Genomic DNA, 22,837 nt, shown 5'->3' on the forward strand with positions numbered 1-22,837 from the left:
CCGAAGACCTCCAAGCGCACCTGTCGGAAACTGGAGAAGAACTGGCTCCGCGAACTATCACCAGACAGCTACACAGCCCACAAGAACGCCACCCGCAGACACCACCAACTCATCAGGACCGCCTGGATCACAACGCACACAACAGCAAAGAGCTCTTCAACATCGTGAAAGAACTCTCCAAACCCAGCTCCAACACCAATGACATTCCCCCATCTCAAGACCTGTGCGACCTTCTGGCCACCTTTTTCCACCGCAAGATCGCCGACATCCACGACCGCTTCAACACCAAGACCCCCATGTCCACCGCCGAGCCCACCACCCCTGCGACCACCATCCGCACCAGCCACTTGATCTCCTGGTCCAACGTCCGTGACGAAGACACCATCAAGACCATGAACTCCATCCACGCCGGATCCCCGTCCGACCCATGCCCACACCACGTCTTCAACAAAGCCAGCACAGTGATCGCCCCTCATCTCCGGAAAGCGATCAACATCTCCTTTGAGACAGCAACCTTCCCGGAGAGCTGGAAGCACGCCGAGATCAACGCCTTACTCAAGAAACCCATGGCGGACCCAAAGGACCTCAAGAACTTCCATCCTATCTCTCTGCTCCCGGCGAAAGCCACAGAGAAAATCGTCAACAGACAACTGACCAGTTACCTCGAAGATAACAACATCCTGGACCCATCCCAGTCTGGCTTCCACAGCAACCACAGCACCGAAACCGCCCTCATCGCCGCCACCGACGACATCAGGACCCTGATGGACAAAGGAGAAACAGCTGCCCTCAGCCTCGTGGACCTGTCAGCCGCCTTCGATAAGGTCTGCCACCGCACCCTAAGAGCACGCCTCCACGATGCCGGAATCCAAGAGAAGGCTCTGGCCTGGACCACATCCTTCCTCTCCGGCAGAACCCAGAGCGATAGCGTCCCACCCTTCCGCTCCAAGACCACCGGGATCATCTGCGACGTACCACAAGGATCCTCACTCAGCCCGACGTTGTTCAATATCTACATGGCACCACTCGCCCACGTCGCCCGACAGCGCAGCCTCAACATCATCTCCTACGCCGATGACACCCAGCTGATCATCTCCCTCACCAAAGACCCTCTCACCGCCAAAGGGGATTGAAGGCCGTCACCGAATGGATGAAGGACAGCAGGCTGAAGCTTGACTCTGACAAGACAGAGGTCCTCATCCTCGGCTCCACCCCCTCAGCCTGGGACGACTCCTGGTGGCCTACCTCCCTGGGAACAGCTCCAGCACCCACCGACCACGCACGCAACCTAGGGGTCATCCTCGACTCCACCCTCTCCATGACCAAGCAGGTCAACGCCGTCTCCGCATCCTGCTTCAACACTCTCCGAATGCTCTGCAGGATCTTCAAGTGGATTCCCTCTGAGACGAGAAAAACCGTCACCCAAGCCCTCGTCACCAGCAGGCTGGACAACTGAAATGCACTCTACGCAGGAACAACAACCAAGCTTCTGAGATGGCTGCAACGCATCCAGAACGCCTCGGCACGACTGATCCTCGACATCCCCCGACGCAGCCACATCATCCCCACCTGAGAGACCTACACTGGCTCCCTGTCAACAGGAGGATAACCTTCAAATTCCTCACCTACGCATACAAAGCCCTACACAACACCGGACCAGCATACCTCAACAGATGACTCAGCTTCTACACCCCCACACGCAGCCTCCGCTCAGCCAGCCTCGCCCTCGCTACGGTTCCCCGCATCCTTAAATCGACCGCCGGTGGCAGATCCTTTTCCCACCTTGCCGCCAAGACCTGGAACACCATCCCCACCAACTTACGACAGACCCAAGACCTACTGGCCTTCAGAAGACTTCTCAAGACCTGGCTCTTCGATCAGTAGCAGCCCCCCCCCCTCCCAGTGCCTTGAGACCCTCACGGTTATGTAGTGCGCTTTACAAATTCCCTGATTGATTGTTTGATTGATTGATTGATTGATTGATGTTGTTTGGGGATTCAGCAAATAGAGATATTTTTCTGGTGCCACTTGTTGCACGATGAATCCCCATTCTTCCACAGGGTGCTGTTGCAGAGTATGATACCGTGTAGCTTCTTAGCGCTACAATTGTCACTATTGAGGCTGTTAATCCGTTTCAGTCAAAATGCAAAATCTCCAAGAACGCGGCTAAAAAGCAATATGATTAAGACCAATATGAATTTACATGATTCAGAGCGTGAAAAGGGCAAACAGATAGACACAGTACATGTTTATAGAAAAGTATTCTGTTTTTTTAGTTGGGTTGCTTCTAAATTCCAACATTGCTTGTCTTCTAGTTTACATTTCTGGTGCTAATGAATACTCCGTTGCAAATACATTCATTAGCTTTATATTGAGATTTGCATGCAAAACGTATTTGATTCATTTAAAAGAAATGCAAACAGGAGTATATTGTCACCTCAACTGTCTTTCTTTTAGAGACTGTGGCTTCGAGTTAAACACTTTTGCACTCTACCTAGCTTGCATGCATTTGTGTGTGTGCGTGTGTTTGTGTTTCTCTGTGTGTGTGATAAGGTGACTGTATGAGAGTAGGGTCTGCTTTCCAATGGTCACCCCATTTTTTGCTTCACTGGTTTTCGACTTAATGTGGCTGTGGGCCTGCTAATCAGACCCACAGCCCTGCTGTTCTCTCTCTAAATTCACACCATGTACTTTAGGTACATCACCAATTGGGATTTGGGTCACTCTTATGAGTCCCTGTACAGTGTACTATAGGTACCCAGGGCATAGCCTACCAGGGGATGCAGCATATCTTTTGCCACCCCTGGCTGGCCATCCAAACTGACACAACTGGCTGATCACTCAGCTGGGGCAAGGTCGTGTAATCACCCCTTGCTTAGATATAGCATTCCTATGTCTAACCTTATATCTAGACACATATACACCTATAAGTCACTCCTATGGCAGGCCTTAACAATCCTGAAGGCAGAGTGCTTGGTTTTATGTGAGATGGTGCTCTAGCATGAGCTGAGCCTGTCTGCAGCTTTCGGAACCATGTCCTTATAGCTGTTCTAGGATAATGCCATACCATATACTCTTAAGTGCATTATGAACCTCGCGGTTAAATTCTATCTTTGGTTTGGCTTTATCAAAACATGTCGTGTAAGGTGTCATACGCTTTGGAATACTACCCCCTCACCAGTTCTGGCAACGGATGTAGCATTCCACCCTTCTAGAGGGAGAAGACATGTTACTTCCATTAATCCCGGTTAAAGTTAGCTCACAAAATGGATGCTGCTGCCACAGACACAAGTCTGACCTCCTGCTGCTGGGAGTCCTTCCAGCGAGGGAGGCTTGGACAATAGGTTTCCTGTCACAGGGAGGTGCTAGCACCACCCCAGACAGTCTATAGTGTATTGGGGCAGGGAGGGCTGACTGAAAGGAGACACTGCCTGGGGCATACAAGGTGTCCCATGCATAGTCCAGTTCAAACCGGTGCTGGGGCACTCCAGCCTCAGCTCTGGCGCGAATCTGGACAAAGGGAAAGGGGTGTAACCACCCCCGTCCTGGGTCCCACCCATAGGAGGGACCTAGCAGGTAATCCAGCCCCTAGATTTGGTATATAGGTAGGAGCTGTGTCCTTAGACTTTAGATATATCCTGACGATACGAAACTCTGGACCTTCGACATCCTACTCGACGTAGAAGACTGAAGAATCTCCCTTGTGGTCAAGGAGTGACCACCCTGTGCAAGCAGGCACCATCAAGCGCTCAACGGTTTGCTTTGTCGTTGCTCCCGCCGGAGCTCGAACACAGAGCCTGACAAGAGACGGGGGACCGGCCATCTTGGAAAGCCAGCAAATTGCTTTCCGTGCAACTTCTGAGGCACCCTCGAAGTTATGCATTGGTGATTGAGAAGCCCCAGCCCCACCGAAGATCACCTCTCCACACTCACCGTGTGCGCCGTGGGGCCCTTTTGCATTTTCCTGCTCGACGTGTCTGTCTGGTCACTTGCCCGTTGACTAGTGGCCTCTGTGACGACGAAACCCGAAATCTACTCCGCTGGTCGGGTTGCTCCAGACTGGCCCTTGCTTCCCTGCGAAGGAGAAGCCCCTCAGTCCTTGCTGGCCTGAGTAAGAAACCATCTTCGATTCCTGCGTGGGCTGCATTTGCCAAGGCCTGTTGACTCCGAATCGAGAACAGACACCACCAACAGCGAGAGCCTTCGTGGGACAGTCCGTATCCAGCTCCTGGTCGTCGTCGACACCTCCTGGTCCACGTGGCTGCAGAGACAAGCTTCACGACATCACCTGATTGCTCCCCGACATCGACTGGTTCCTTCCTGGTCACTGGCTAGTGACCCAGACTCTGTCCCCTCTGCTTTCAGGTACTCTTCATCCTCGATCCAACCGGACTCTTCTCTCCTGGTCGCCTGTAGCATCTTTTCTCCAAGGCTCCATAGAACTCCACGACGAAACCCGACACACTTTGGGACCTATGCACCCGCTTCCTGTGGGTGAGGTAACGCGAGTACTGCGGTGCTCCTGTGAAGATTAACTCTCCTAGTGTCCTAGTTTCAAGTGGTTAGCTTCTAGTCCAGGCGGAAGACTCCTAATTCTTTAACTTTGTAACTTTACGCACCCATTGACTTCTATGTGTGCACGTGTGCGCAATTAGACACTGCACAAGCATCCCGTGGGCCTCCTGCTCCCTAACAACTGTTAGTCCAGTGTAGCCCCAGCGATTCCCAAGGCCCTAGGCCTTTCCATTGTTCGTGACGTGGTTCTTATACCACTATTTTAGTATATGGTTTAGTGTTCCACCAGGGCCTATCCATATTTGTGCTACTTATTGTTTGTTATATTAAGTTACTTGTTATGCGCTTGTGCCTCTGCCCTCATAAAGAGTTCAGAGGATTGATTTAGAAATAAATACATTTATATTTTGAATATATAACCTGTTTGGTGTCCTTTCATTTGGTATTAAAGGGATTGCATATGGTAAAACAGCTGGCTTCACATGCCCTCTTGAGTTAAGCCTAAGACTGCTTTTGTCCATGCTACCACTAGGATAGCTGGTCTATAAGGTTTACTTTACAACCATCACCATAAGGGTTGTTTGGACTGGTGCAAGGTGCTCACTAGAATAGTGAACATCATATACCAGACCAACTTCTCACAGTGACCGAGTGATGGGAACACATTATGTCGAGATGTAGACGTGACGGGCAGTTGCGGCACTGGCTTGTTCTTGCTTGCAGCTACAGCTCCTAACCTTCCTGTGCCAGTGCCACCCTCTCCTTTCTCCGTTGACAGCAACAGTCCTAAACACAGCCCCTCTAAAGGCTGCTCTGAGATATTTTTTCGTAATTCATATGCCAAAGGTACACAAAAGTTGAAGTCAAATCCTCATTGTGTGAGCAACTTATCCAGTCCAAGTTTTTCTTTCCATTATGGTACTGATTGTTCTATACAGGTACCAGAATTTCAAGGAAAACAATACTGAACTGGGTGACCTACTTGAGGATAAAACTGAGAAATCTGAATAACACTGCTGTAGTTGTTTGAATAGAACCCCTCATTAAAGGGGTTGCAAAATGTTTAAAAGTAGATGTGGCGATAGTGGTCGGGGAGAGTCATGAGTAAAAACTTGGGAACAAATCTAAGCAATGTTTCAATGTGTATGTGCAGACAAAGTAAACGAACATTAAGAGCGATCGTTATTATAACAACTGTCCGTTTTATAGGGAAGTAGCTGCCAGTTTACTTTCTGGGCTGACTGGTTTTCTTTTCCCATGGAATGCCGACCAACTATGAGTTTGCTTTGAACTGAGAACAAGCTTTTTCTTCACAAAGTGATAAAAGAAAGGGAGAGGGAAACCCGAAAATAAGGAAATGTGTGTACAATAGGGGCAACAGTCTTCCTGCAGTTAACGAACTCGTTCTAGTGAATGTTCACAACCTTTATTTCTTCAAGCGTTCCATCTCGTTAAGCATCATGGATGTGTACCTCGTGAATATGCCACCGAGTCAGGTGACTATTACTTGAACCGATTGAAGATGTCTGGGGGTGGTATGATTAAGGCATCAGCAGTTTAGAACTGGGGCGATGCGCTTGAATGACTTGCTCTGCAGTGTTGAACTTTGGTCCTCAGCATAGCGGCGGTACCTTTACATTCTCCTGTTTGGGACTCGCAGCATCAGTCACACACTGGTTAGGGATAAGGCCAGAGTTTAAGAGGGCCGGGTCTCACTAGTGCTGAGCACCGGCAGTTTTTTAAAGGGGACCTCGAAATGGGTCTCTATCGGCTGTTTTATACCCTGGTACAGGCGGTCCGTTATTTTTCAGCACTACAGTGGCAGCAGGCACATCGATGTGCGCTGCTGACACTGCTTACTTATCACTACTGAAGAAGTTACGGGATGACGTCATGCCAGGTGAGCGTTGTAGAGGAAGGGAAATCCTTTAAAGAGAGTCATTTTCTCTCTGGATTTCCCTTCTCTTTTTTAAATTCAGGAGCAGCAACATTGTAGTGGTGTCACCACGGCTTTAAGTGGAAGCTTTTTCAACATTATGCCTTAGTTGATGCTCATTTATCTTATTCAACTAACAACCATTGACAAAGCCAATCGTCCTGGCTTGTTGTAAGTATTATGTTACTTGTTGTATCATATACCCGGATGCAATGACAGAAACAGCAAAATACAAGTCAGTCGTCACCCTATGCTTAGCACAAATGTTTAGATTACTTGTTTTTAAGCCAAGCCCTTAATTACATTGGCCACGCCCCTTTGAGAGACCCCTCAGTTTTTCCATCCCACTTAAAGCCCTGGATAAGGCAGTGGCGTGCATTTTACGATGATGTATCTTTACAGCATAAGTAATATTCAAGCTGCCAGCTGTCCCTGCAGTACTGTGAGATAAATTACACACACAAACTTTAATTTCTTTTTTCTTGTTCATCACATGGTTTGATTGGGTCAGGAAGGCTGACTCATCCAATCCCACTCAATGACGATTTGAAAATGGGTGAAGGGGTGGATGGCATCTGTGAGTTTGAGTGATGTGGAGCCTGACCCAGAATATGTGCTTTACGAAGGCATATTGAGTGTTAGTATTAATAATTTGTGAAAGAGGATCTGACCTGAGTATCTTTGGACAGTATTGAAATAATTGTATATGAAGTTCTCCATTTCCAAATGGCACCGGCATTTATTTTGAACCACAGTCTGGTTACTTGTATCAGTGTCCTTCTTGAAGTCCTACTAACCGTGACTAAAAATAGCCCAAATGCACAAAAAGGCTACTTCAAAATCTTTGTTTGTTATGTCTAAAAAAAAAAAAAAAATTTTCGGGAGAAAAAAACATCTGACACGTATAATAATGCATTTACGTATTTATCTAGATTTCACTTCAGCTAAGCATTGGGAAAACATGGAGAATGTATTGCTTTTAGGTGCAAAACCTTTTTTTCTGTGTTAACCAACTCAGCCCTGCCACATGCTAAAATTATGTACGTCATTCATTTCGATGTGTATGTACTCCCTGAGCAGTGGGATGACACATGCAAGAACTAATAGTATGAGTTGAGATATGTTTTCTCCACCTAAGTCTGCTATAGGTATAGTCCGAAGGGAAGTGACAGGCCTCTGGCGGGCAGGTTCTCTCCCAAGCACAACCTAAAGATATTAAGGAGATTAAGAAAAAAGTCAGAGGAAGTACGGTACATAGAAGCACCTGAAGTTTTAAGCAGGAGCACACTAAAATAAAGGCTTTCTTGGCAAAAAAAAAAATGAAAGCCTTCACACCCCTCTCCCCCCCACCCCCACCGCCACCCCCACCCCCTCCTCCATCACCCATCAGGAGTGTTGGCATTCGATGTGGAGTATCCTGAATGCTTTAGGTCTGTGCACTGGATGGGGAATGGAGTGGCGAACCCTCACCGGCAGAGTGGGCTGGGCATCTGCTGATGGGAAACTACACATACAACAGAGATGAGTTCTCAAAGGGTAGCCCAAAAATGTACAAAGACCAAGAGTTGGTGAGAGGGGAAGGAGGGACGGCCCAGCACACGCCCCTTTTCCGTTACAATATTATTGAGTCTGAGAGCACTGTTCGTTGGTAAATCAACACACCACTGGTGGCGGTACTACAGGTCTGACGCTGAAGGCATCCTTTTTGGGATGCCCAAGCCCGAGATCTTTTTTCCTGAAACTGTCCAGTAATTAACAGTTGAGGCAAGCCCGGTTCCTAGCTCTGAGAACGAGGTGGTAGATTGGGAGGTGAGGTTTAAATTGGTATTGGTTGACAGTAGCAGACATTAATGCATCAGAGAAAATCCATGCCAAGGTTAAAAAGCTGTGTCCTTTTCAGTCGGAGAGATATTTGTCCGATGGAGAGCTCGAGGGGATTTTTGCTTTAAAATGCACCAACTATGGGGGTGTGGCTTCGAGAGCGGCAATGGCGGTCGCAGCTTCTTAGAGCTCCCGCTTGCCCGCGATTTATCCGTCTGCTTATCCTGGTCCCCGAGCCTCCACGACACACCCCGAGTGAGGCAATTGTGGCAGATGGCACCGGGATTCCTCCGGTGTGGTTGGCGGTGATTCCGGCGCTTTACTCACGGCTGAGGAGCGGAGTGCGGAGGGCGGCCTGGTGCGCAGCCGGGAGCCGGGACCTCAATTTTGGCGCTCCCCGCCGGGAAGCACAGGAGTGGCGCGGCCGCCTCGCCGCTTCTCTGGAGCTGGATTGACCCGGCGGAGCAAGAAACAATTGACGCTGTCCCATCCCGGGTGTCCAGGCGAGGCTTGCTCCATTGGCGGCCGGGGCCTGGCGGGACCGGCGGGCCGGGGACCTCGATTTTCGCGGCTCCCGCCCGGGACTGGCAGTGAGCTGTGGCTGCTTCTGGGGCTGGACGACGCCTCGCCTCTGCTGCTAACGATCTATTCCCAGCGGTGCGGCAATGGGCAGGCCCGGTGGCAGACGGTACATGGTGGATGCCCCCATCTGGACCCCCAGGTATTACTGGCAGTGGTAGCGGGACTACAGGCGCATAGAGGACACACAGCGGCACCGCTAATCTGCTAAGTGACTCACGGGCCCTGTTGGCTTGGGGGTGGCTCCCGTAGCCTGCCGTATTTCATTTGAGCAGCGAGCCTAGAGAGGGACTTGGGTGCACACATCTGGCTGTGGGCTGCGATCGGCTGAGGGGGTCCCCATTGGGCTGGCCGGAGGACTTGGGAGACCCTATACAGCCACACCCGTGTTACCTATCGGTGGCCCACGGTCAGGGGGCATCATGACCCGAGGAGGAGGCGGCAGCCAAACCAAACAGCCGACCATCGACAAGTTCACTGGTCCTACAGGAGGTCCGGGCCCATCGGGTGGGGGACAGCAACAACCACCACCCCCCCCGGACAATGTCGCTCTTATGGCCGCCATAACCCAGTCCAGGGACATGCTGGACGCCAAGATCGGAGCGGTGGGCGTAGACGTTACCCTGATACGCCAAGACCTACGGAATGCGGTGGCGCGGATTACCGAAGCGGAATCCAGAATTTCTGTGGTGGAGGACGATGTTGGGTCCTTGAAGAAACGACTGGCGGTGGTAGAATCGGTGCAGAAGAATCTGGCGCTAAGGGCTGAGGATGCAGAAGGACGTGCTCGTCGTAACAATCTCCGATTTGTTGGTTTTCCGGAACGCTGCGAGAAAGGAAGCATGGAACAGTTCCTTACTCAGTGGCTGCAGAGTTGGCTGCCTCCGGAGGCCCTGTCTACATGCTTCGTCATTGAACGCGCGCATCGCGCTTTGACTCAGCGGCCGCCGGAGGGTGAGCGGCCCAGGGCAGTGATCGCTAGGCTGTTAAACTATCACGACCGCGATGTTATCCTGAGGGAGGCGAGGTCCAAGGATGCTATCCTGTATGAAAACCACAGGATCATGGTTTTCCCAGACTATACCAAACTCGTGCAGCAGAGGCGACAGTCCTTCATGAATGCTAAAGCGAAACTCCGTGGTCTGGGTCTCCAGTACTCCCTGCTGTACCCTGCTCGCCTGAGAGTAATCTTCCAATCCAAGACGCTGTTTTTTGATTCTCCGGAAGAGTTGTTTCGCTGGACGGATGAAACGGTGGCGCTCAGGCCACATGCCCAGCTGGGACTGAATCCGGGGTCCTCGAGGGGCTCCTCACCGGAACAGAGTTCCACCGACCAAGGCCAAGAGACACTGAAGATCTAGATCACGAAAACGGTCGGCCTCTGCATCTGGTGCACCGGGAGGCGACAGAACTGAAGACTCGGACCACTCTGGGAAGTGACAGTGATATCAACAGGTACTCTGTGCTCCCTGCTTGATGGTAGGGCTCCCAGTGATGGGAGGGTAAACGGCGGTGGCCCGGCGAACTGGACGCTGTATTGATGCCTCGCTGACATCTCGAGACTGTGTTCTTTGATTTAAATGGGGTGGTGGTGGTTGGCTCGGGTACAGCTGATTAGGGGCTGTCCCTCTCCTACCCTAGTAGGAGTTGTTTTTTTTTGGGGGGGGGGGTTTGTGACAATTGGTTTACGGGAGTTGGGCTCCATTGGCATGGTTGGTCTTAGGCCCTCTGTTTTGGGCTTGGGACTGTCCATGCCGCGACAGATGCTTCATAGTTCTGTGAGGTGTAGGGGGGGGGGGTTGGGAATATGGACAGCAGGGGAGGGAACAGCGGTTGCTGACCCCGAAGTTCTTGCATTTTGGGGTAGTGGGGTAGTTTTTGTTGATGTTGGGAGGGCCTGGGATGGGCGGGGGGGGGAAATGCACGTGCTGCTTGTTACAGATCCGAAGACAGTGCGCGGTGTGTGGGGATGGCGCAGGAGGCTTACCTGTCGGACCTCGATTGACTATGGCTGACTCGACTCATAGACTCCCCAGAGAGTCCCTACGGATAATTACTTGGAATGTCAGGGGGATGCTGGATGCCGTTAAAAGGGGGGCTGTTTTACGTTGGGGGAAGAGGGAGGCAGCTGATATACTCTTGCTCCAGGAAACTCACATGATGGGCTCTAAAGTACTTAGCTTGCAGAGGTTTGGATATCATCAGGTCTTTCATGCTGGTTTTGTCAGGGGCTCTAGAGGTGTTGCTCTTCTGGTGCACCGCAGGGTGGCCTACGTCCATGAGAAGCAGTGGGCTGATCCTCAAGGACGCTATGTATTTATCAAGGGTAGGGTGGGTACGGAGCCAGTAGTCCTTGGAAGTGTATATGCTCCCCCCCCCCTCTACAGTGGGCCCTGTCCGAGAAGCTGTTTACGGTGTGGGACGATATCCCGGAGTCTCTGGCTGTGATTGGGGGTGACTGGAATGAGGTGATGGATGTTAGTGTGGACCGTCAGAGGCAGCAGGGAGTGTTTGCTGGCCCTTCTCCGAGTTCCCCTACCAAGTTGCAGGCCATGGCCGAAGGACTGGGATGGGTGGATGTGTGGCGACATATGCATCCAGCAGCGCGCGAATACACGTATGTTTCTGCGGTGCACGGCTCGTTCTCGAGACTGGATTATATGTTTGTGCCTGGCGTTTGTCTGAGCAGGGTGCGCGACGCTGCGATGCTTCCGAGGGGGCTCTCGGACCATTCCCCAGTATCCATAATGATAGAACTGCTTACGAAGCGGCAGCCTTTCCGGTGGAGGATGTCCTCGTGGCATCTCCAACAGCCTACCTATGTCCAACATCTGCGTGCAGCCGTCGCACACTACTGGCGAGAAAATCTGGTGGATGGTATGGACGTTGCGGTAGTGTGGGAAGCCATGAAACCCACTATAAGAGGGGTAGACATTGCGTGGTGTGCTGAGGCCCGCCGTAGTCGACGGGACGCGACCACTACGGCTGCGAAACTCGTTGAGGAACTGGAACAGCGGAGCCGGGGAGGAGGGGACGAGGTGGCAATACGATTGCTTCTCCAGGCACAACGGTCATACGCCTCTCTCTTGATGGATGAGGCTAAACAGGCGTGGCTGGCCACGCGGAGCAGAATATACCAATGGGGGGATAAGTCCAGTGCCATGCTCCATAGGTTGTGTCAACGACGTCTCCAACCGATCACGCTGCCGGGCCTCACTGCTGAGGACGGAGTAACGATTACAGACCCAGCTGAGCTTGTAGCGAGCTTCACGGAGTATTTTAGGTCACAATATGCCCCGCAAGACAGCCTCCGCGCAGACAACGTAGCTAAATTTATTGACGACTTGCCGCCTCGGGCGGTGTCGGACGAGGCAAGGAAGGAGCTAGATGCTCCCCTCACGGCTGAGGAACTTGGGGAGGCGCTGGGCCAACTTAATGTGGGGAAGGCACCGGGTCCAAATGGCTACCCCTGTGAGTTTTTTAAGAAATTCCATCTGCTCCTGGGGTCCCATTATAGGTGTACTCTAGAGGTTGCACGTGAGCGGGGCAGCTTGCCTCCTGACTGGCGCCACGCCGAGATTGTGGTCTTCCAGAAACCTGGCAAACCCCCTGACAGACACGATTCATATCGCCCCATCTCATTGCTCAATGTGGAAGCCAAAATACTAGCAAAGGCACTAGCGAACCGCTTACTCCCATATATGGTGGATCTAGTCCATCCGGACCAGGCAGGCTTTATGCCTCACCGTGCGACACGACACAACATCCGGCGCGCACAGGCTGCAGTTGACGCGATGGGGAACTTGGGAGACAGAGCGGCCTTGTTCTTAGCAGACATCCATAAGGCGTTCGACTCCGTTAGCTGGGCGTACCTCTTTGCACTCCTGTCTCGCCTCAACCTGGGCCCGGTGTATCTGTCATACATTTCGTTGCTCTATACCGATATCATGGCGTCCGTTAGGGTCGCGGGGGCCACTTCGAGGATGCTCCCCATTGGACGGGGGACCCGTCAGGGGTGCCCATTGTCCCCGTACCTGTTTGCTTTGGCCATGGAGCCCTTGGCTTCTTGGGTGCGCATAGATGCCCAGCTCCGGGGTTTTGTCTGGTCTGAGACTCTTTTCGACAGGATTGCCTTATATGCAGACGACGTCCTCTTCTTTCTTACCGACTTGAGTCGCTCGGGGCCCCGAGTGTTGGAAATCATGCGCATATTTGGAGAGGTCTCGGGACTCTGCTTGAATTTAGGCAAATCCACCCTTTGGGTTCTAGGAGGCGCGGCGGAAATAGACCCCTGGGCGACGGACTTACAGCAGGCGACCAACGGTTTGAAGTACTTGGGGGTGTTCCTCTCCGAATCCACCCGTATTACGTGGGAGCGCAATATTGTCCCCGTGTGGGATAAAGTTCAAGAGGACGTTAAGACTTGGTCCCGGATGCCTCTAACCATTTTTGGTAGATCAGCGATATTTAAGATGGTGGCTCTTCCGCGTCTCCTATACCAATTACAGAACTATCCTCATCCTATCCCTCCCCAGTGGTTTCGGCAGGCTAACTCTGCCTTGAGCCGCTTTCTGTGGGCTGGGGGTGCGGCCCGAGTGGCGCTGAAGACGTGCTTCCTTTCCACATATTGTGGTGGCCTCGCCACCCCGGATCTGCTATCTTATTATCAGGCCTCGCAGCTGCTCGTACTCAATGAGTGGTGGTATGGTGATAGAGGAGATCCGACATATGCTCTAGAGCGCTCATTGATGGGCGATAATACATTACACACGGTTCTTTACTCGGCCCGGCTGCGGCGGGCGTTACCGTGCGTCACAAAAGTGGTCTTTGCTGTATGGCGGCAGGCGTTACGTCGCATGGGATGGTGGGGTAGATTAACCGCTGAGACACCACTATGGCACAATGGACGCCTCCCTGAACTGACAACACTCTCCGGGTTTGATGGCAGGGAAGCCATTGGGATATCGATGCTGGGACATGTCATGTCCGGGACTACTCTTAAGTCCTTTCAGGAACTCAGCGCGGAGTTCAGTATGCCCCAAACCCAGTTCTTTCGCTACTTACAATTCCGACATGCGCTCGCCCCCAGCATTGCGGATCTGGACTCGCTCCCGGAGTTTAGCCCCATTGAAGCGAAGGTATTCATGGGAGACCTTGGTGATAAGAAGATCTCTCGCATCTACCAGACGATAGTGACCCACTGCTCTTCTACCCTGCTCCCTCTGAAAGCAGCATGGGAGGCTGACATTGGTCCCCTAGATGAGGATGACTGGAGGGAAGCCCTGGAGTCCCCACGCGGAACTGCAATAGCGATGCGGCTTCGCCTGATTCAATTTAAGTACCTCCATAGGTCTTATTATACCCGAGAGCGACTCTGGAAGGCTGGGTTGATTGGCTCGTCGGAATGCCTGCGGTGTGGTGCGGCTGTGGGTACGCTGCTGCATACAGTGTGGTCATGTCCTAGATTGATTGGATTCTGGAGGGGCGTATGGAATTGCCTGTCTGAAGTTTTGGGCTGGGACCTCCCACGCACTCACCGTTTGGGATTACTCCACATACTCGATGGTGTAGGTGGGAACATATACAAGCGCCACCTGTTGCTGCTAGGACTAATAGTGGCCAAACGAGACCTAGCCAGAGCGTGGAAGGGGGTTCGTGCCCCCCCCCCTATGTGCATGGAAGGCCGGCCTAGATTATTATATGGGACTGGAACGACCTGTGTTTGAGGCGAGAGGCTGCCCCCGTAAACACTTTAAGATCTGGAAGAGGTGGGCGGAGTATAGGGGGTTGCCTCTTGATCCCCCTGTAGCGCATGAGGAAGAGATATAGACAGTAGAACCGAAGGAGCCTCATTACTGTGTCATACCTCACGACCGATAGTGATTGTGTTTCTCTTACACGTGCATAGGGTTAGGGAGGGATAAGGGGTGGGTAGTGGGGTAGTTGGGCTTTGGGGGTTGTTGGGGGGGATCAGGGGTGAGGGAAGGGATTGCTTACATTGCTTTATTCTCCTTTTACTTGGTATCGTTTTGACAAAAATACAATGTACTACAATGTTTGGTGGCGCTCTCCTGATTGTGGGGAACCACATCTTTTGCTCTGCTTCCCTTCCATTGAATAATAAAAATTTTGTTGTGAAAAAAAAAAAATGCACCAACTATGCTGTGGCTGCACGTAGACTTTACTGTGATAATCGACAGTAACTTAAGCGGAAACATAGAGTTGAGTCTTTCTTCATTGCCACTTTCTATAAGGGCTCTGATGAAATTCCCTGTAGATGAGAAGCTGGTTGGCCTTAGTCACTTATATGATTAATTCTGCAGATTGCTCACCCGATGATTGATATTTGCAGGTTGCTCACTCTCTATTAGATCACCCAGTCTTGATTGCTGGTGAGACTTAGATTGGCCATTCTTCCTTTCGCCATGTTGAAAGACCAACACTTTACACAGCCTGGATTGGATATTTGGTCTGCAAAGGGGCAATTATGATTGAATACATTCCTCTTTGTCAATGAGATCTCATTTATGCTGTATAATAATTGTAACGGACATAGTTTTCTGTAATGATTATGATATATGTAAGAGATATATTTCCTCCTTACTTTCTCTGTTGACATTCCACCCATGGGCACTCTTTTTAGCACTTTTATCTCTTATTTTCTTTCTGAAGCGACCTCGTGAAAATAATGCATTTATGTTGTCGATTTTCATATAAAAATGCATGCATTTACCTCTTTGTGTGTGATCAGAGTTGATCTTGTTATATACGCTCTCCTGTATTGATAGAAGCAATATTTCGCCCTCCTCTTCCTTGTAGAGGAGATTGGTTTTGAAAAATGAAAGTAGGATAAGGGATAAGTTAATTTGTTTAGCTTTGTCCTTTTTGTTGGTCTCTCCGATAGAACCAGTGTTGTCATGTATCCAGATTAAAAGCAGAACTAAGAACCACTAAAGGGGAAAATGAACCTTTGGTTCTTAAAACTGGGTCAACATGTCTCATGCCTTTTCTGCCACTGCGAATGTATTGCAGTTCATCAGGACCTTTTGTAAGAGCCCTAATCTTCCTCAGGAATTAGTACTTGTCATGTGTAATCCAATATTCGCCACAAAAATTTACCATCTGTGGGCAGGTTGGTGAAGAGGGTAGACCCAATCATACGATAATTTTCTTTGATCTTGACGCATGTCATGTGACTGACTTCAAACGATATAATTACACTAACTGTGAAAGCTGTTCTCTAAAAATAGGGCTTTGGATTACATTGATTTAAAAAGAATTTGGGGACGAGACTTAAATGTTGTGCTCTGAGAAGACCCAGAGGATTGTAGGGCCACTTGTTGCACCAACATATTTGTGTTTAAGAGTCCTAACAAAACAGCAGAGAAATTCCATGACCCGATACCAGCACCTGCTCTTATTTGCCATCGAACCTCCTTCCATGTGTGCCAAGTCTCCAACAGCTGTACCAGCATTTACACTGGCCCAGAGCTTGTCCGCACCTCTGCTAAAAGCTCCATTGCAAGTCAAAGCCTTACCCTGGGGCGTGTAGACAACAATATGTAGGCTGTGTTCAAGGTTGGGAAATGCAACCAATGTTAGCTCACAATATAGTGAAACCTGCAGCTATCGGATTATTCTATTAAACGAGACACATGCCACTTCAAAAATAGATATGTTAGTAGCATTACCAGCACTTCATTAGAAAACATCACTCAATATTGAACGGGGAGGTAAGTGTGTGGCATGGTATCTTGCCCACCACTCAGAAACAATGAGGTGTGCGATCACTGATTGCTTCTTTAGGGAGAACAAAATAAGATGATATGAACGTGTTTAATTTCTTTATATAAGGTGGAGTCTTAGTATTTTAGAATGCATTGACAATTATAATGTGTAATTGGAGACTGCACCCCCTGAGATTATAATGCAAGTTCTTCTTAACAGCAGTGCTTAGATTGTAAAGTTAAAAAAAAAGTTAATGCCCTCAACACCCATTGCCCCTGCCATTGCTGTCAATGATGGTACCAACACAACTGATAACCACCACACTCCTACAAGTGTGACAATTCAGACTATTCCTGGCTCCGAAAGCTATAAGAATGGCTTGAGTGGCATGTATTAGTCACTTTTCATGTAGGTTGACTAAACGAGCGTCTGTTGTGCTGATCTGTAAATTAGACAAACAGCAACACCCTGTGCCTGCAATTAAGTGCTGGTGCCGAGCACTGGAAATCACTGGCTCAAATTAACCACTACTTTTTATTTTATTTTATTTTTTACAAATTGTCCAGTAAGCACTGTTTAACGGTCATATGACCTGGGGAAAGCATGTCACATTAAAATGATTATTTTGTGTGAATGAATCAGAAGAATATAATCAAAGGTCAGGCCATTTAATTACAAGACTCCATGTTGCGTCTGGTCTCATTGTCACTTCAGAGGAAAAGCATCCACCATTCATTAAATAGATTGCAAGCGAGATGCAGAATCTGCACTTAAATGTTATAATTGTCTTTAGCTTTAACCCCATGGTCTATCACTAACTGAGGAGCCCCAAGTAAACATTTTTCTGACTGTTTGTTCTGAAGCAGCTCACGTATTCTGCTTTTCTTGTGGCACCTCTGCCAACACTCAAAGCGGTTCAAAACCTCTTTGCGCGTGGTATGCATTAACTTGAAGAGATTCATGCGACAAATATGAGGGATGGAAAATAGAAATATCACCTTATTGGGAAACTATGAAAAATATGTAATACTATATTCTGTGAGGGGTACTGGCCAACAAATTGGGGCAATATTGCAATGACACCCAGCAAAGATTTCAAAGGATGTTCAATACTATTAGTTGGTGTGGTTTCCCTGCAGCCTTAGGACTGATATCTATAACCGAGAAAGATGAGCTTATGCCCTTAATGTCTGTCTGTTTCTAAATTACCTTATTTATGCCACTCTATGAACTCCCCAATCAGACTGAATACCTTTACAAATCTACTTTACTTTGCTCACCTAATTTTTCTCCTTAAAGGAAAACAGAAACGATTTCATATACTTTTGAGAAATGTCACACACAAATTAGTAATTTCACATTTTTTTGACGTCTTATTGTCCACTAATCAAAAAAGTGAAAACGGACGTGTATTATTGGACTCCATAAGCAATAGTAACGTCTATAGTTTTGATTTAATTTCGTCCGGTCATGGCTACATGTCCTATGTCAGTCAACATACACATATTGCACCAAAATCATTGACTCATCCACACTTTGCAGGTGTTCAAATGTTAGATTATTGATAGTGCAATGCACACCCCTCCAAAAATCTGTTTTGTATTCGAAGACTCGTAACATTATGTTTCACGTTTTCACAGATAGTTTTACGCCTTATGCCGCTTTGAAAAACAAAACAAAACAAAGTGCTAAGCGATTTTAGATATATAATCGACAAAACCTCCATATTCACTTTGTATCTGAAGCATACAAACGGGTAGTGGCGTGAGGGAATGGAGGAGGGGTAGTTATACCGCTATTTTCCTGTCTGGAGTTCTGGAGAAACAGTATTGTTTGGTCCGTTAAAAAATATATATATTTTATCGAAGCAATAATGAGTCCCTTCATCCATGCTGTAGAGTGCCACCCGGGCGCTCCTCTACTTTGTAGCGAACACCCCACGCATCCCCACACCCCTCGGGGCGGGCTCGCACCGAGGGGATAAATAAACCTGCGGGAGACCGCTCGGGGTCTTCCCGCCTACACCCAGTACTACTGTGTGGCGTCCAATTTGTGTAATAATCATCGGGCCTGCTCGCAGCGAGCAGCCCTCCACAGTGGCGACGAGGCCGGTACACTTCTGCCCACGTGTGCCTGTATGCTTCGAGGCGCGCGGAGCCCACCCGCGTCTGTCCTACCCCGCTCAAGCTGGGAGTGAGAGGCGCCACGAGGGTCCCTGCGTGCCTGGTCCGGCACGCGACTGACCGTCGACCGGTGCGGGCCTGCCCACGCGTCGCCTGCCAGTAGGAACGTTTTCGGCTGGCGGGCCCCTGGTCATGCTGCGACGCCTGGGTGAGTGAGACGAGCCTTCTGCCCCAGCCCGCGCCGCTGTGCCCCGCTGCGGCCTACCTGTCTTTCTGGCCATCTCCAGAGGCCCCGCCAGCTCCAGAACTGCCCGCTCTACCACGAGCGGCCGGAGACACCGGTGCAGACTGAAGCGGAGGCCCCGGCCGGGGCTGCCCTTCGCGGTGCCTCCCCGCCGTGTGTTAGACTGAAGCATCGTTGTGACACGCCCGTGGACGTGCGCAGACTGCCATCTCCGGCACCACAGGCCAAGCGAGGCCCTGCACAGCACGTGTAGGCGCTCGCATCAAGCATTGGCCAGACCAAGTTTGGGGAACTGCACTGAGGAGTGGGGGAAGGAGTACACAAGAAAAACCAAAAGGGGAGAAGGACTATAGGAGTTACGTGCACTCTAGAGACACAGAGGCACAAGGGTGTGAGGGCTACAGCGTGCCCACCCATCTACACACGGCACCCTACACGTGGTAAAGCCAGTTTGAGCCAGCGAGCACAGGGCGTGACCACACGGCCATTCCAGCACCAAGCAAAGCAAAGCGCCGCCACTGCCTCGGAACACGAGGGAGCTACGCCTGACTGCGTCACGACACCGCCATGAGTGTCCAAGCGCCGGCAGCCACAGCAGCAGCGCCAGCGGCCGCAGCCGCGCAGCAAGGAGCAGGAGGGAACCCTGGGCCTGCGCCGAGGCCCCCGCCACCGATGAACGCACACACTGCTGTCGCACCCCTGCCACCGTTTAGCGAATCCGCCGACCCGGCTACTGCAGCCCCCAGATGGAAAGCGTGGGTGGGGAGTCTCACTCACTATTTCAAAGGGACACGTGAAACGGATGGGACAGTCAAGAGGTGGCTCCTCATCTACTATGGGGGAGAGGAAATTTACGATCTGTTTGAAACACTCCCAAACACGGGGGAAGATGACGACTATGATGCGGCGGTCAATGCGCTGAACGCCCATTTCGACCCGCAACTTAACAATTACTTTGAAAAGTTCAAGTTCAAGAGGGCCTGGCAGACTGAATCCGAGTCCGTAGACCTGTTCTACGCAAGACTCCGCCGGCTGGCAAGCACATGCCCGTTCAGAGAGCCGAGAGAGGAAATTAGAGACCAAATTATTGTAGGATGTCGGTCCAAGTTGCTGAGAAAACTGATACTACGCCAGCCGGGCATTTCCCTCGATGAGATCCTGGTCCAAGCTCGTTCCCACGAACTGTCCGATGCCAGAGCGGAGGTAATGGAAGCCGCCCTACACTCCCCTGTAGCCACTCCATCGACTACCCGCTCCCACTGATCAAAGAGGAAAAAGTGGACGCCATCCAAAGAAGGCAATCACAAACGCGTCAAGCTTCAAAATTCACACCAAAGAACCAATGCGGATACTGCGGAGAAGACCACCCGGCAGTGCGGAGCTAGAGGAAAGATAGGTTCCCGCTGTGGGCGGCCAACCCACTATGCCAAAGTGTGCCGACGAGGACGTTTCCGAGCCACGCCCAGGGCTAGGGGCCTGCCACAGCGTGTCCGTCAACTATCGCTTGAAGAACAAGCACCACCACCGGACGACCAAGCGCAAGGCAAACGCCCCATGTATGAGGACGACGATGACGAGGAGGTATTTGTCATCTCGTACGTCAACCGGGCCGGCACCAAGAGACGTCCCCCACCAATGTGTTCGGTCACCATTGACGGCAGCAAAGTCCAGGCGCTGATAGACACAGGTGCATCCGTAAATGTAATGGTCTCAGACCAGTATGAGAAGCTCTCGCCCAAGCCGGCGCTCGAGCCATCAAGCGCGAGAATCTACACCTACGGAGGCACCGATCCCCTGCCACTGAGAGGGGTCATCCAAACCACCATCGTGAGCGGGACACTCTCCACGAAGGCCAAGTTCCACGTGACCAAAGGCAAGAAGGGAACGTTGCTCAGTTGCCACACGGCAGAAGATCTAGAGCTCGTATTCTTTGCCAACCAAGTCCACGAATCCCACGGTGAGGTCCTGCTTGAAAGGTTTCCAGAGCTCTTCCAGGGACTAGGTAAACTCAAGGGAAAGAAGTTCAGACTGCACATTGACAAATCAGTACGGCCGGTGGCCCTCCAGCACCGGCGTGTGCCCTTTAATTTCAGGCCGCAGGTGGAGGAAGAACTCGGGGAAACTCGAGGAACTGGGGGTAATAGAGAAGGTGTCCGGACCCACACCCTGGGTATCCCCACTGGTAGTAGCCCCTAAGCCCAAGCAGCCAGGAGCGATTCGACTGTGCGTCGACATGAGGTTGCCCAACACGGCTGTGAAGCGGGAGCGGCATATCACTCCAACCATGGACGACATAGTGGCAGATTTAAATGGCGCAAAGTGGTTCTCCAAGCTCGATCTGAATGCGGGTCACCATCAACTGGAGTTGGAGCCCGAGAGCAGGTACATAACCACCTTCTCGACGAACGTGGGACTACGCCGCTATCGAAGACTCAGTTTTGGAGTTTCCTCAGCCGCGGAAGTTTTTCAAAACGCTATTCGTGAGGTGCTATCGGGACTGAGTGGAGTCATCAATCTCAGCGACAATATCCTAGTATACTCCGACACCCTGGAGGAGCACCACGCTCACCTGAAAGCTACCCTGCAGCGACTCGTTGACAGCGGTCTGACCTTACACAGATCCAAATGCTCGTTCTAGCAAGAAAGCATAGACTTTTTCGGATACACATTCACGCGCGAAGGGTTAAAGGTGGATCCCAAGAAGGCGGAGGCGATCCGAGCAGCAAGCACTCCCCGGAACCCCACCGAAGTGCGGAGCTTCCTGGGCATGGCCACATACTGTGGCCGGTTCATCCCGAACCTGGCAGCTATGTCCGAGCCCCTGAGGACCCTCACGCGTCAAGACCGAAAGTGGGAGTGGTCTGTAGCCGCCAACAAGGCATTCCATGATATTAAAAACAGCCTGCTTGACAAAATGGTGATGGCGTACTTCCAACCCCAACGCAAAACGGAGTTAGTCGTCGACGCGAGCCCGGTCGGGCTGGGTGCAGTGCTCTTACAAGAACACGGGGCTGATGTGTGGAAGCCGGTGGCCTACGCCAGTAAGGCACTGACCGATACCGAGACGCGTTATGCACAGATTGAACGGGAGGCGCTTGCCATCAAGTGGGCGTGCCAGCATTTCCACCTATATCTATGCGGCCAAGAATTCACCGTGGTCACCGACCACAAGCCATTGATACCCCTGTTTGCAGGCTCGACTCATCTGGCTCCTCCGCGCATCGAACGATGGGCAGTGCAGTTGCAAGGCTATAACTTCAAAGTGGTATTCTGACCCGGGGCTCACAATCCTGCAGACTACCTATCACGACACCCGGAGTCAAGGGCCTCGGGACATACCCCAGACGACTCCCCGGGGATTGAAGCCTTCATCCACATGATATCACAATCCGCCTGTCCCAAAGCAATGACACTATCCGACATAGGCCAGGCCACACTGGAAGATGACACCCTGTCCAAAGTAAAAGAAGCGCTGCAGACAAACAGCTGGGCACACTTCCTGGATGGATCACGAACCCTCCGTCTGGAGGTCCATCATGCCCGACAGCAACTGTGGCAGGTGAGGCACTAGCTGAGCGTAGGAGAAAGTGGCGTCATCCTCAGAGGCCATCTAATCGTGATCCCGGAAGGCCTGCAGAAGAGAATCCTAGAGTTAGCCCATGTAGGGCATCAAGGGACAGCCAAGACCAAGGCGAGGTTAAGGAACAAGGTCTGGTTTCCAGCCATGGATGCAATGGTCGATGAAATGGTGAGATCGTGCCACGCCTGCACCATCACCGGCGGAGACCCGGCGCCCGCGCCCGTGATTACCGAAGAACCATGCACGACCCCGTGGACACACCGGAGTGTGGACTTCGGGAGTTTCCCGGATGGCCGTCACATGATGGTGAT

The 22,837-nt window shown here is 51.0% G+C and overlaps 1 protein-coding gene across 6 annotated transcripts in view; it reads left to right on the forward strand.

Annotated features, from left to right (window-relative positions):
• Positions 1–22,837, forward strand: part of TBC1D24 (TBC1 domain family member 24) — a 544,893-nt gene that overhangs the window by 25,812 nt on the left and 496,244 nt on the right. The gene's annotated exons all lie outside the window — the stretch shown is intronic.

The sequence above is a fragment of the Lissotriton helveticus genome, chromosome 10 (assembly GCF_964261635.1).
Source record: "Lissotriton helveticus chromosome 10, aLisHel1.1, whole genome shotgun sequence".
Lineage (NCBI taxonomy): Eukaryota > Metazoa > Chordata > Amphibia > Caudata > Salamandridae > Lissotriton > Lissotriton helveticus.